At 38.8% G+C, this 16,295-nt stretch overlaps 1 protein-coding gene across 5 annotated transcripts in view; it reads left to right on the forward strand.

Moving 5' to 3' along the window:
* The window catches only part of NSUN3 (NOP2/Sun RNA methyltransferase 3), a 165,068-nt gene that overhangs the window by 114,647 nt on the left and 34,126 nt on the right, over positions 1–16,295 (forward strand). The window lies entirely within an intron of this gene.

A 16,295-nucleotide genomic window follows, 5' to 3' on the forward strand; every position in this document is an offset into this window, starting at 1 on the left:
TAAAATAAAAGTTAATACAATACCAGTGTTAACAGTGAATTGATTCATATTTAGGGGCAGACTGTGTCTTTGTGAAAGCTGGGACTCACCTTGGTCGAAGTCATCTCTCATCTTTGTGCATCTTCCTCCCTGCAACAATGAAACTTTTTTATCTGTGGAGACAGTAAGTTGTTTGAGACAGGGGCTTTCTTTCCAAAGTTTGTGCAGATTACCAGGTGTGGCTCTGGTCTTGCTTGGGTGTCTATCACCATAAGCAGATACACAGCCAGCGGATTGGTAGGTTTGTAAATTTTAAGTTTCCGAAAACCAACTGGTCTGACTTTCTGTGTACCTAAGCAACTGGAGTCATAGAAGTCTTGAGCCTAGGAACTGTGGCTAAATTAGGTGATCTTTAAAAATAAAGTAAAAAAAAAAAAAAAAACAACAAAAAGAACAGAACCCCCTCAACAAACCCTGGTATTGATTCAGAGATTTGCAATGAAGGAGAAGCTGCTTTAAACAGTAATTTGTTGTGATTAATTGTGCTTGCAGCTTGAGATTTGAGCCTTATTTCTCATCTACATTTATCTGCTTTGAACTTTGACTTGGACATTGTTCATCCTTTTATCTTCTAGACTGAAGAGGACTGTGCTTTCAGATTAGGTAATAGTAACATGAAAGTTACCGTAATAATCTCTGCCTCTAACTTTCTCTTTGAAAAGCAAAATAAATAGAATTAACCTATCCTCATCTTTTTAATGGATGTTTCTTTTGATGTCTCTCTGAACCTCCTCCAGTTTTTCATCATCCTTCTTGAAGGCTTGATGCCAGTTGACCTACCATTTAATCCCATCTCTTTCAGAATGCTTGTATATGTAGGATTATATAGGAAGTAGTGCATAAGAACCATCAAGTATAGAATTCAAATGTGAGTAACAGCTTAGCATATATGTGTAACTGTTAGAGGCAGCATTGGTCAATTTAGCTTTAGGTAGGCTGAGCAGTTATTCTGCATCCTCCTCTGTGGAAGTATCTTCCTCTGCTAGCTGTAGAAGTAAAGTATGTGCTAGTCTCCTAAACTAAAGGTGACCTCATGAAAGGCTTTCTCTTAGTACCCAGGTATTTAACCTGACGTTTTGCTGTACATACCCTTTGGTTGTGTCACAGTTTACAAAGCAATCTCAGTTACTGTGAATCCTGTCTTCACCTTCTCACTATCTATTCCCAATCTTTCTCCAGCTTTGTTATCAGTGATCCAGAAGAAAATAAAGTAACTACTGATAAAGTTAATTAGCATTAGAACAGTCCTTGCTGGGGACTTCTCTGGAAACACAGCTGTGTTGTGTCTACAGTTACATAGCTTAGTTCTATCATACAACTGTCAGTCTGTTTCAAATGTGCTTTTTTTGTGTTTGTTTTTGTTCCAGTCTAGTCAGGACTGCTTGTGCAAGAACAATGTGCTGGAAACTGTAGCATTGCTTTCTTTTCGTATGACTTTAGCCCTGGCTCCACTGGAACCAGAGAGGACTGGATAGAGTTTGCTGCAACTCAGGAAATCACTGAGTCATTGAAAGAAGTTGTAAAAGCAAGGACCTGTCTGCATGGATGCAAGCATGTGAAAAGAGATCTGGGTTTAAACATCCGTTTCTGTTGCTCACTGTTTTCTGTATTTAAAACCTAAATATTCTGGTTGATATTCTAAAGAACCCTCACTTTTGATTAAAAATTTTGTAATTTTCTTTGGGGAATTCTTACCGGGAGTCAGTTTCTGCAGCCTCAAATCTTGCATTACTTCAATGTCCCACCACATGTACCCTTGAGTCACTAATCATTCTGTGTCTAATTTTCTCACAGTGCTTTTTGTTGATTTTTGTGTTTGTAAGGCTGGAATTTAAGCAGAAAATTTTGAAAACAAGTGACAGTACACCTATCCAGTGGCATGAATATTTATATAGTAGAGGCCTCCAGACCTCTTAAGGCCCAATAAGTGCTAGCAAGATTTCCTTGCACCCAGAGAAACAAAGTCTGGGTCTTTTTATTTACGTTTTTTAATTGGTGATTGCTCTATTGAATGAGATATTTTCCTTACTTGACGATCCCTTGTCATATATTTATTCATCAATGTTTATATTTACTTCCTTGTTTGCTGTGTGTACTAAGTCTAAATAGTGTTAAAAAGGCAGAAACAAACAGCTCAGTTGTAAGTGGCTACAGCTTTTATTTTTTTTTAATGTGAAGTAGTTTCTGAAAGAGTTTCTGAACACTTACAGTCTGACTTTCATATGGAATTAACAACAGGCTAATGCTGAATTCCCACAACTGATACCAGTTCAAGCAGAATTATGTCAATAGCACTTCTGCCCTGAACTGGTGTAAGCCATAAAGGCAGTGAAATTAAATAAGGACATGTGGGTAATGTACTCAGACGATAGTAGTAATAAACGTGTGCAGTCTATCAGTGATGAACACAACTTATTTTGGAGTGAATATTTGCTTTTGTGTGTGGAGCAACTTTATCCAAAGTGATCAGAGATTCCCATAGTTTGAAAACTTGGGAATAAGCAGGAATGTCATTTCCAGCAGTGTACAGAAAGACTTGAAGAGGGTGCAAGTGTCAGCATCCTGCCAAAACTGCCAAAAAGCTGTAGCTGGGTGTCGTAGACATACAGAACAATTGACTAAAGTTGAAGCTACAGAGTTTGCCTCTTTGTAAGAGTTAGTTCGCACAGCTTGGTTGCTTACAGCGTATTCTGAAGTCTGTGTGGACTGTCACTTTCAAGTACAGCTGGTTTAATGAACTGGGGCAAGCATATCTAGGTGAAGCAAGAACTGATCTGTCTATTCCCAGTAAGTTTTCTGGCAGTTAGAAAATGTTTGATCATAATAATTCAACTGTTGTATGCATATCTGTGTATTACAGCCTAGCAACAAGATTGATACAAGAGTAGATGCTTGTTTAATTTTCAGGCGTATGATTTCTCATTGCCCAGTTCTTGTTTTACATTTATGTAGATACAACAACAGAAAATTAATTGGTTAATATCACTATTTCTTACTGGTAAAAGGCCACAATTTTTATTATTATTGTTATTATTATTATTATCCTATTCATCAGAAGTTATCAATGAATTCCTTGTTCAAAGGATCAGTTGATTAAAGCAGGTGCTTAAATCTCACCGATTTCAGAAATTTCAGTGGGATCTCAACATTTGGTAAATGTTCTTCTCAACAGGAATACTTCCAGAAATCAGTTTTAAGCGTACATTCATATTTTTTGTGCATGCCACAGCCCAAATTATCTGCTGATGTAAAAGAGTGAAAATTGTTAGGTTAAGCCCGCTTATACCGGCAGGAAATGTGGTCTGGGATTTGCCGTGATGAGCAAATATGGGTGTAACCTGGAGTTCATTTTACAAAGCTGGTCTAGCATTGCTGCCCAAGGGTAGGAAAGCATAAATACCACAACAGGGGTAGAGATGCAATGTTATTTGACCATGCTTACTCTTTCAAAAACAAAGCCTCAAGAGTAAAGAGCACAAATTGAACAAATCTAGGTATTTTGATACAGTGTACTTATTTTAGCAGGCAGATTAATCACATAACTAATTTTGAGGCTTGCGTGTCAAGTAGCAAATACTACTGCTCAATACCTTCTGCATAGTCAACAGATAAGACTGTTTGCTTATAATTTCCTTCTCCTATTTCCAAGAAGATGTGTAAATAATGGGGATGGTCTGTGAATGTTTCACAATGCAAAAGCATACCCAAATTTACCAGAATCAGTATTTGGAGAATACTATTTGACCAGCTCTAAAAATCAATGATATTATTATTTGGACAAAAGTGTAGTTTTCAGAAAGGATATACTGTGTCAATAAGGTAGACATTTAGATTTTGTGCATATTCAAAATCAGATACACTGTATAGTTTTCCAGTTATGCAGCTCTGGCTGGAATATTCTTTTTTAAGTTGATTACTTCAAAATACATGCCAGAAAGCATATTTTGTATTGCAAAGTATTTTGGTTCTGGTTCATCTGCCGATAGGCTCATTGAACTGTTTCCAAAATAAAGAATAAAGACAAACAGTAGTTCAGTGATAGCCACTTAATTGTAATATCAGCTGCAAATACTCAAAAGCAAGGCTTTTGCTGGGAATCTTTTTAGGAGATCCACGTGGCCATATTGTATTAGACTTTGGCCAGTTTCCTAGAAATATTAAATCTCAGCCATCATTGGATAGGTCTGGTGCACGTATGAAAGAGAAATGCTTATGTCTTCAGTAGCATTTGATTTTTTACTTATACATTGTAAAATTTTATGAACCAGAGCTGTAATACAGCACTGCAGTGCACAGCCCATTGGTACTACTATAATCATTCAATTGAGAGACCTGTATGGGCATGATTCAATAGGTAATGGACTGTATCAGTTCAGCTTGACTGTTGGGATTTTACTGCTCTATCCACCTTGGTGACAGCTGCTTATTAGTGTGCAATGCTTTAGGGAAGTCAGTATAGGAAATGAGCTCTCCAATCTTTCCCTTGTTATACCATGTGGATCGGTATTTTGGTAGATAGGGCAGGTCTTCACCCACTCTCCTTCCCCCTCCCCGCTCCACAAAGTTCCAGTTATCAGATTTGTGCAGGTTCTGTCTTCCAGACCAAACATGTTAGAAAGCCCATCATCTTACTTTGATTAATGCTAATAGGATTTGTGACTGTAAAGCACCATGCAGTGAGTTGAGAGTCTATAACAATGGGATTTTTTCTTCTTTCTTCCGTTGCCTTATATATTATCTTTCATCAGCAGGCAACAGAATTCCTTCTGCATAGCTGAAGGAATCAATATCAGCGGGGGTAAGAAGGTGTCTTCGTCAAATTAAATTCATTTACTCTCACATGCGTATGCAACCATTGCTCTGCCCCATGAAATATATTAATGGTGCAGAGTCTGTCAGCTCTAGGCCATCGATTTAAATCAGGCCCAAGCTGGCAAAGATCAACAGTCTTTACTCTCTGTTGGTTGTACAGGACATGGTGTGGAACCAAGTTGGCAAGTTCAGCCCATGGTCTGTTGCAGTGTGGTGCATGCCATTGAAGTAAATACATCCGTTTGGTTCGCTTGCTGCACATGTCTTAATTGAGATGGAAGGTTTAAAGTCTGATCCCAAACCCAATGAAATCACTTGAAGGAGGTTTTCTTTCAGTGGAATTTAAAGTAAGTGCGAGATATGCATGCAATCTGAGTTGTATCTAGGGGGGTATCTCAGTCCTGATATTAGAAAGTGTTGATGTTGTTGCAATCATTAATGTTTTTCTGTCAAAAACACTGAGGCAATTCAAGTGCAAGATGATACCATCCTCAAAGCACTGCTTTACTGAGACTAAATATAAAACTTCTGTCCGGTGCTGTGTTTTTCTCTTTGTCTTCATTAATAACAAGATACCCTTGAAACAAAATATTACTTAAGAATATTTAAAAGGTTTCATTTGCTGTAGGCATGTGTTCAATTAAAAATATTTTATGATTTATTGCTAGAAAACTAGGAAGTTCCAACAAATTATCAGACATTTCAGAAGTTCCTACCTACAATGAACTAACCTTAATTTCTCTTTACATGCAGGAAGGCTAAGTTGAAGCTAACAAATATCCTGCAGCCTTGTTTTCATTTCAAAGACTGGTCTTGCATGTCATGGGTGGTGTGCTGCCATTATTACAAGAGGCAGATTAGGCAATCATCTTAATGAAATGCGAATAAGATGAATGCAGGAATATCATGCTACTGGGGCATACTCGGCTAAGCAAAGTATTTGCAGTACTTATTAAGCAGGATGCAAGTCAATAGAGTACCTGAACAGAAGGCACTGTATATTGTTCTTAGAAAATTTGGTGTAATTGCCTTTATTATTAAAATGGCTGGCTGCTTCTGTATCTGAATGCTCGCTTCTCCTCTGCCTTTCTCATTCCCAGTAGAAAATGAAATCTGATTTATAGTTGCATACAAACACTGCAAAACAACATGGCCATCCAGGGTATAGTCACTATGAAGAGGTGTAAATGGTAGCAAAGGAGGAGGAAATTTGCCCTGTGATTTCTTTTTTTTTTTTTTTTTTTTTTTGACATTTGCTTCTTTCCAGACATACCAAATGATTTGGGATAGTATGGTACGGGCTGGGGGGACTTGCAAGATTTCCATTACCCCACATTTTACTACGATTTAGGAAGTAAACTCTTCAAAACCAAGTTCACTGGTACCTTACGACAGTTAGTGGCTGTTGTGGTGATGTAAGGCAGCCGTAAATCCAGCATCTGCAACCCTCAGAGGGACTGCGATAGCTGGCTGCAGGCCTGAAATTTACTTGGAGTCTTCAAGCTACAGGTTGTAAAGGCCCACAGTCTCATGGTTTCTTATGTCCTAAGAGATCAGCTCCTTTTAAGCATAATATGCCATCTTGCAGGTGCACAGTACCCTCAAGTTAGATGCTCTGTCACCCATGGCTTTGTTAACAATCATGGGAAGTAAGACAGCAGTGCACTTAAAACACCTTCAAGAATAGTGTGTGTTTTGTAGGTGTTTGGCAGTGGCTGAAGCCCCAGTTCTCTGCAGCTGTCAGCCAGATAGGGTGTCATCAGTAGCAAATCAGTCCCCAGGATGACAGCAGTCAGGCAGACAACTGGCTTGTTTCATGTCTGTTTTGTTCAGTGATACTGTTCTATGAAGGCAAAGGAATTTTTTTCTCCCTTTCTCCATTTTAAATTCGTAGAAAATGGATGTTAAAAGATGTGGTTGACTTTCTTTTCTGTCAGGTTTCCTAAGATGAATTGCTTTTAACTTCAATAAAATTCCTAAAAATGCAGCCTGTCAGTAAGACTGTTGTTACTGAACATGGTTATATTAGGACATGTCAGGCAATTATGCCTTAGCTTCTTCGTTCCTGTGCTGCTGACTTCTTTCTAGCTGCTGGGTAGTGCTGTACTCATCTCTCCACCTTCCCATTAGCCTTCTTTAGTTCCACCTGGACTGATCATCTATTAACTCCTGCTTGAGCTAATAGGAACTCTTGCACAAATAGAGTGTTTTTAGGCACTTTGGTGGCAAGCCATGACTGTACAGAAGTTTGAATAGAGTTCACTGTGTACTCCTGGACCACTCATATTCTGCATGCACCAGACAACAAAGGTTTTCATTATAAAAATGTGGACAACTTGCCATATGATCACTCCTAACATGTTGAGCACACGTTCAACAAGCTTCTTCAAACATTTAAGCAATCTACAGGCAATTTACTTGTCTTCAGTGTTGTTAAGAGATCCTGGTTTGGAGATTTATGCAGGTTTAGCATCACATTTCTCATGCTCTGAAGCTGACCTGTCTTTCCATGGAGCCTCTCATGGGGCAGACATGAGCCCTAGGTGCGAACAAAAATTGCTGCAGGTGAAAAAGGCAGAAGGAAGAATTCCCACCCTTTGTTTTGTTTATAGCTAGCAAAGCAGGAACCTCTCCTCTCTTCCTCTTATTTCCCTCTGCTGAATTAGTCTGCAAGTTGTGTTTTTAGTAAAGGGAAAGTTACCTAAGAAAATTCAACCAAACATTATGAAGCCTGTGTCCCCTCAGGGCTTATACAGCTGAAAATCTGACGGGTGCTTTCTTTGCTGCAAAGATGTTTATCAATACTAAGACTAATGTAACCCCATCATTAGGTTGCCAGTCTGCATTTCTGGTGTCAAAAAGACACAGAGAAAGTGGTAGGGTATTTATAAAGTATTACAGAGTGATCAGCAATTATACTTCTTTAAGGTGTTCTGTCTTTCGCTGTTTAACTTCTACTTTTTTGTTTCGTCTGTTTTCAGCCTTTAGCAGTGTTAGGAGTTGGAGTTATGGAGTGTCACAAGGGAGTTTAACTACCTTTTGTTCCTAGCAGCAAATGAGTTGAAAGCCAAGACAAACACACTCCTTTTCTTCAGACTAATTGTAGAATTGTATTTTAAAGGACAGAAGCAAATCTATCCCTAGTTCATGCTGACTTGAATTAACTGTTTTGTTAATCTAAGGTGCATAGAACTTACAAAGAAAAGGTTTTGATTTCATTTGTGCTGTCTAGGGATCTCTAATGTCTTCAGTTGCTCTTGTTTTTATGGCGATACAAAAATAGAATCCAAGACTTACCAAAATACTGCATATTTGTCTTGCTTTAGGTTGACATTAGTTGTTTTGTTTTTGGTTTTGGTTTTGGTTTTTTTAATTCAGGTGAAACGTTACAAACATGTACTAATTCTGTTCTCTGCATGGTTTCAGATTTATGCAAAGTATCCTACCATAGGGTGTAGCTAAACTACACCCTATGGTAGGATACCTAAACTACAGGTGTACCTAAACTACAACTGAGTAGTGGCAGATGCTGCCCCACCCTCTATAAATAGAAGAGAAAGGCTCACAGGAGTTGTTGAGCTGTGATAAGAAAGGGAAATGCCTAAGAGAGCTGTGAGAGTCCCCTACAGAAGCAGAGAGATGCAGGCAGTCACTTGCCTTCCAGAACTGAAGCAAGACAGAGCAGTGCCAGCTCTAAGGTGAGAGCAAAGATGTGGCTGACAGAGGGTCAGACATGTGTTCTGCCTGGGACTGCCAAGGGAATCTATGCACTACCTGGAGTTTTGCTGCTTACCTCTAACACAGGGAAGCCATTCTATGCCTGTGTGATACCAGTCCTGAGGAAATCTGTATTTGGCTACATGAAGAACTGCTGCTGCAGAAAGGATGTGGTGGCTGAGTCTTAGGGGTAACTGTTGGAGTTGAAGTAGGGCAGGTTAAGTGAGGAATTTAGAGGAACACAAGAAAAGCAATTGGTTGTAGAGGTGCTCCAAACATGATCTCTTATTTGGCTAAAACCATGTCTCCAGGGTGGGTTGTGTGTTTCAGTTTAATGCTAAGTTGTACTGGCTAAAGCCCTGTTCTTACCAGGTGATATGAATGATGGTTTCTATTTACTCGTTTGTGGTGGTCTCTGGAGAGTGATGTCATTGTGGTTTATGCTGTTTGTTGACTTATATTGCTCTGAAGTATCTGCATTTTCATATTTTTTTTTACTAGGTTGTCATTTTTGCTTTCTGATATCCCTTAAACAACTCCTTCATTTAAACTCAAGCCTGAAAAATCTGAAATATTTGAATTATGTACTAGATTTTAGGGGAGTTGAATGCACTTACATTTTCTTTTCATTCTTGCTTTGTTTAAAGATCTCTAATCAGCAGTAAATGGCTACTTGGTGTACTGAGTAGTCAGTCCTCTCTTTTTCAGGAAGGGATACAGAGGGGAAAATGTAAAGTGGTAGAGAATGTTTTTTAACACATTGTGCTGTCTCAGAAGCTGATAGAGAACAAAGCCAGCTGGAGGCTCTGAGGGCTGTTCTGGGTTCTGTTGTTGAGAGTTTTAAGGGTTTGGCTCTGCTGGGAACTGTGTGTAATTAGGAAACTCAGATCTGTGTTGCTTAATTACCAGAAACCTTTGCAGATACTAACAGTACATTAAGGTTACTGAAAAAACTTCCTTTAACACCACCAGTCTGGAAGTGAGCCCTGTGCAACTTAAGCAAATCTGTAAAAGCTGTGGAAATCTTGTTTGAAAAACTGCTAAACATCTAAATGCTGGATGCATTATTCAATCCATAATTTAAGTCTTCTGTATGCATGTACTTACTTTCTAAATGCTCAACATGAGAAAATAGTTTGTACCATTCATACATCCACTTCTATAACAAAATTGGCATCTAGAATCCTGCTGTTGATACGCTAGATAGCATACGTAGATTACTTGCCATCTTTTGGTCTGTGTTTAAGTGTTTTATTATTCTCTGTATATGTTTACAGGAATTCAAGTGGAAGAATTTAGAATCAGAGAAACCTATTTACCTGTCTCTTTCACTAAAAGAATTATGTTGCAGTCTACAACTACCTGAAGGGAGGTTGTAGTGAAGTGGGAGTTGGCCTCTTCTCCCGGGCAACTAGCGATAGGACAAGAGGACACAGCCTCAAGCTTCGCCAGGGGAGGTTCGGGTTGGACATTAGGAAGAATTTCTTTTCAGAAAGGGTTATTAGACACTGGAATGGGCTGCCCAGGGAGGTGGTGGAGTCACCATCTCTGGATGTGTTTAAGAAAAGACTGGACATGGCACTTAGTGCCCTGGTCTAGTTGACAGGGTGGTGTCAGGGCAACGGTTGGACTCGATGATCCCTCAGGTCTCTTCCAACCTGGTTGATTCTGTGATTCTGTAATTCTGTTTAATATATCAATTTTTATTAGAATCAGATTATTAAATATTAATGAATTTTATAGGTAATTCTGAGCATTTTAAAGGTTGCTGACTTAAAGTACAATTACACCAACTCTCTTATAGATGTTTCATTTCCTGAGAAGTCTGGTAGTTTGTATATGGAGGGTATTATGTATTTTCTGTATTTAAGTAAATCTATTACTGAACCATAAAAATTGGGTTTTAGATATAAAAGCAAAGAATATTGATAATATTCAGCTAATGCTGTCCCACTTTTAGTTAATTCACATTCTAAATTAATTTTAGTACAGCAAAGTTACCATGTATGTGATAAAAGGACTATACAACAGCTGTAGTTTAGTTGATATTACAGAGTAGAATCTGAATTATAAACTTGATTTTACACCTACCAAGTTTTCTAGATTCGAACCAAAAGCAAAGGGTTTCCAACTCTGAAATGAGCTGAACAGAAGTTTGTGACTAATGAAAGCCTATGAAGCTTCCTGCCCCAAACAGGAAATGAACAGTAAAGGGGAAACTTAGTAAAAATTCTGCTTCTTATGGGCTGCACAGGGAAAAGGTGCATACTACCAGTGATTCCTATAAAGAGGTAATTTATAGACCTCAGTAATCTTCTTAGGGTAGGTGATGTTGGGTAAGATAGCGTTAATAGCTTCCTGAGGCACAGCAGGGAACTGATGTCTGCAGGCATACTACTCTATTTCTGTTTAAGGTGTTCGGAGCAGTATTTTAGGATGCACACATCAGTGTGTTGGTTTTCTTTGTGCAAGGATAATAAATATAAAATAAAGGGTCACATGTTTCTCTCTTTTCCCTTCCCCCCGCACCTTTTTTGTGGTTACAAGTGGGAGACGGCATATGCAGTGAGGTACTTCTCATGTAGTAGCTGTGTAAAATCAGACAGAAATAAGAAAATTAGTATGTAGAAAGTTCCCAAATAATTTTATTCTATTTCATTGAGACTAGTGTTTGTTGCTACCTATGTCTTAATTTTCTGTAGTAAAGAAGAGAAAGTGGTAGGTTCACCTCTTCAGAGATTCAAACTATTATACAAGTATGAAAGAACAACAACTGCAAATTGTCAAATAGATTTTTACTTACTTTATTCACTTCTGCAACTGTTGCAGACATACTGCATACTGGGCAGTTAGAATGTTTCCTTGTTATAGATCCAGTGATATAATATCCAATTCAAAAAATGGTTTCAGTTTTAATTGTAGAAGATAGCATATTTGCTGACATTACATGGCCTATCTGATGCGCTAAAGAGACGAGGGCGGGGGAAAAAAGTGACCTGGCATTAATTTTTCTGTTGTTGTTTTACAGTCAGCAGAGGCCAAATGAAGGAATCATAGTCTGAATCCTTTCCGAAGTCATCCTATGTTATAGGAACATTCTTAGAGCTATCCTCTGGTAGCAAGTGCTTAGGTGAAGAGAAAAGAAGATGAGCCACAGTTCAAATTGTTCTAATGTCTTCCTGCTGTTCGTCAGAAGGAGAATCATAAATAGCTGCTCTTCTAACCTATAGTCTGAAAATTAGTTGTGGACGTGTCTTAACTCTCTGCAGGCTGGGGAATGATGATGCTTTTATTAATGTTTTTGTTAGTGCTCCTACACAGCTCACCCCACTACACCCACTGCAACTGTCCAGTTATTCATGACTCACATGCAGTGTCTGAGCATGAATTTCAGCATCTCCAATTCCTCTTCACAAAAAACTTTCACTACAGTGGACTGTGTGTACCTTCATTCCACTCCCTTCTCCACACACTTCTTAAATCTGCTTGGTAATTGACTTCCTCTGTGACAGGTTAAACATCACAAAGGTGGTAGAAAATAGATTCCAATCTAGGGGATCTTGGCTGCACAGTCATGGTCTAAAAACCTGACTGAATACTAGAGGGAAAATCACATAATAAATCACCACTGAAGGAAGAGGTTAGGGCTCATTGGAGCTGTACTTACTAAATGGTGGATCCCTGTTTGGAACCACAGAAAATCTTATATGTCCTGTGAAGGCAAGTGAACTTTGTCAAGATGCTTGGAAGAGAAACTTCCACTTGTGATCTAGCAAGTAGTTAACTTCTTGAAGATGGTAACTGGCCTTACTAAAGGCATCTAAGGTTACTGTAGCTGCATGTTAGTATCTTTACTAAGAGTGACTGCAAGTACTGTACTGAGCAACATACCCTTCCTTTATTGTTTGTTCCGTGCAGAGCATAGCAATAAATAGTTTATGTGTACCAGAAAACAGGAAAAATGTTTTCCAAAATAGTTTGGCTTTCTGAGTTTCATGAGGTGTACATTATGAGCGTGACATAGAAGCAGAGAAATTAGGACTTCAGCTATGGAAAGTGCAGTTCTCCCTTTCCCCAAAGCAGTTTTCTCTTATTGGTCATGCTGTCTGCCACAGCTGGTGGTATTTGGAAAGGTTGGGTTAAAATAGTTAAAACATTTTGGAATGAAAGATAAAAGGCTTTTCATGCCTTTCTTACTAGAGAGTCCATACAGCTGTTTCAGTTGTGTGTTTGAAGACTGCTGTTCACTGAAGCAGGATACTGGAATTCTGTGGAAGAAGAAATTCCTTTCAGTTCTTCAGCAACAGAAAGCTGTGTCATCTGACAAAATGCTTTGTTTGCATAGACTCATGACCTAGTTGTCTGAATTCTGGCCACTGCACAGGTGGGGATGTCCCACAGCAAGCATGCTGCCTTGTGTTCAACTTATTGCATGAGCATGCACAAATATCAAATGGCACCTGGCTTGGAAGCAAGAGTGAGAAGCTAGAGTGGAAAGATGAAGGTGAGGAAGGGGAAATAGATGGGACTTTCAAGGAGATACAAAAAAGAGCTAGAAAGGGGTTTAGGAGGGACAGGGCAGGCTCTAGAGTTTAAAGGTATCCTTCATTTTCTGTCTCTTCCTAAATTCAGAATATGAATCTTTGAAATCTGAATGTTTTCTCATTTCTGTGGCTTTGCTTTGCAGACAGAGCTCTAGTAGCTGCAGAGGTGTAGGTTTGTCTTTGACAAGTGTAGGGGCAGAAGTTGTAGCATGTGCAGTAGAACTTGCATAACAGGTTGCTGTTGTAATAGATTTGCTGCATATATACACACAGTCATTCCATGAAGAAGCCACTTTTAATAACTAACTACTTTGAAGCTGGCTTACAAAATGGACTTCCTAATTTTATTATAAAACCGCCGTGTTTGTTCTCTCTAGTCAAGCTTAAATTAATAGATAGTCTCTTTGAAATTTTCAGTTGCCTTTCAGCAAATTTGTCTTGCTCTTTTGTGTGCATGTATATATGTTTTGTCCTACATATTTGACTTTAATAAGTTTGCCTTTTAGAACAAGTGATTATAATCTTCCATTTTGCATTAATTCTTCCTGAACAGAAACTGTACTCAGGAATGGAAACTGCCTGCATTCAGACTTACTCTATTAGAGAGAGCTGAGAAAACATCCCATTGTGTTCTGTAATTACTGCCTAAGGTAACATTCCCACCCCCTGCCTTTTTCTCTTAAAAGAGCAGTTCAAAAATGTTGTTCCTTTAGTTTTTTTCTACTTATTCCTCCCCTCACTCTCCCCAGTAGCCATTGCTGTTGTGCTAGGGAGAAAATGAAATAAAGATGTGATGTTTCAACTGCTGCAGGGATCAGTTTTTAACTCCTACTTACTTCTTGTTAAAGTTTACATTTAATGCCTGGTATGCTTATATGAGGCTACTATATTCATGCTAGTATTTAGGGCATATTTTATCTATAGATAGCTGTTGTGACTGACATATCCAACATTGATGAAAAGGTTATGGAATGCATATGTGAGCAAAAGTTTACTTCAAGATGGTATCTGATAAGTGATTAGGGGCGAAGAATCCTTATACTTATCTCCCCTTTGTTTCACCATTTCCAGCACTCTTCAGATTGAAGTCTGAGCTTGTGTATTTAGGCAAAACTCTTGTATTGAACCAACTACCTACTTTTTTTTTGCATTTAGAATGAATTTCCATTCGAGTTGCAATCCTAAAAATTGCACCCAAACAGACTTCTTATCAAATGGCTTTTATTTATTTGCAGAAATGCAGTGTTACTATGGTTTTACTATGAGGCTGATGTTTCGCTGGCCAAAGTAGAAATAGCATGCTTGTTTTGACTCCTGGGGCCTGAAGCAGAGACCTCCCTTCCCTCTCTCCCCACCTCCCAATGTTTATGGCAGGTGCATCAATCTTCTGTTAAAGACACTCATCTTCAGGATTTCTCTAACAAAAAGAAAAAAAGGTTATCACCTACTTCTTGCTATGTGTGGTTCTGAGACCAGTCACTTCACAAATCCAGCTGTCTGTGCAAAAGGAGGCAGCACAACTGTGCAGATTTTTCCTGGATTTACTGAGAAGTTACAGGTCTTTCTAAGAAATATTAGCAGATGAGAGCCGACTTTCAGATAATAGAAGAAATATGGAGCATAATATTCAGAGCCCCCAAGTGCATTGTGGTAGGTCACTGAATACAGTAATACTGCGCCATAGTCCAGTCATGAATCAACATCAGATTTGTCCCTTGGCCACAGTGTATGTTACTGATAGCACTTGCTCTCTCCCTTCCCTTTGTGTCTTCCCTCCCTCCTACTATCCCTTCACTTCACATCAGGTAGCTATAGGACTAGCAATGAGAAATAAATTACCACGTTTTCTTTGAGATCTGATCATTAAATGGGTTAAACCACTTGCATACAACAAGTGTAGGGGGTTGACATTTTCATTGTAATTTGATATTTTTTTTTTTGTCTGCTAAATCTCTGAAGTGCTCTAAGTCTATCTAAACTCAAACGTGTCTCTCAACTTCAAATACTTTATTCACAGCTTTGTGCAGCAGTGTAACTTGGTATAACTCAGCTACTGGAATGAGTTCAGCAGACAGCCACCAAAATGGTTGGAGCAATTCTTCTGTAGGGAGAGGCTGACAGAGCTGAGCTTGTTAAGCATGGGGGAGAGATGACTTTGGGGTGTATATAGTGGCAGCCTTTCCCTGCTTATTTGGAGGCTATAGAAGATGGAGCCAAACTTCACAGTAGTGCATGGTGGAAAGATGAGAGGCAATGGACAAAACTTGAAACAAGAGGTTCAGACTAGGTATAAGGAGAAGCTTTTTCCCCATGAGGACAGTGAGATGTTGGAGCAGTTGCCCAGAGAAGTTGTGCAGTCTTCAGCATTGGAGGGTTTCAAGATCAAAATTAATCAAGCCCTGAGCCACCTGATCTGATTTTATGGCTGACCCTGGTTTCAGTGGGAGGTAGGACTAGAGATCTCCAGTCTGAGTTATCCTATGAATCACTTTCTACTAACAGAAAATAGAAGCAGATTTTGGCTGTCAGGCTTGATTAGAAGAATGAAATCAGGAATTAGTTGATGGATGTTAAATAGGAGATAAAGCTTTATTATTTAAATTGCTTTTTCTGATACTGTTTGGACAGTTCACAATTGCAACAAGGTAGGGAAATTGAAAATATGGCAGGAAATATGAAATATTATGGCAGGGAAATAGAATAAACTTTTGTGGGAAGTATCTGCTTGACAGACTAAGGAATGTCTGTCTTGGTCTATAGTCCCAGCAAATGTTCCTCATCACTTATAGACTTTCCACCAGTGCTTCTGTTTTCACCTCATGCACCTTACTCTGTGCCTTTGATACTTGAAGAATGGTACTCACTTACTTGAACTTAATGCAGTCTAGCAACAATCACTTCTCTGCCATGTGCAAATTATGACGGGCTATGGAAGGGTAGCAAGGATACGGTATAACAGTAGGTGGCACAAGAGTTTGATAGACTTTCGCCTGTGAGGACCTTGCTCCTCAAAGATTTTTTTTCTTTTTGATTGCTAACAAGACTCAGTTAAAATGATATTAATCAAGTGCAGAGGAGAAATATCTTAATCTCATGCAATCCTCATTCCACCTCCTATAGTGGAGATGAGGAGAGGAATGCTACCTGAATAATGGATGCTTTAGATTAGGATTCAGTTATGCA

This window comes from Nyctibius grandis, chromosome 2 (genome assembly GCF_013368605.1).
Source record: "Nyctibius grandis isolate bNycGra1 chromosome 2, bNycGra1.pri, whole genome shotgun sequence".
Taxonomy (NCBI): Eukaryota; Metazoa; Chordata; class Aves; order Nyctibiiformes; family Nyctibiidae; genus Nyctibius; species Nyctibius grandis.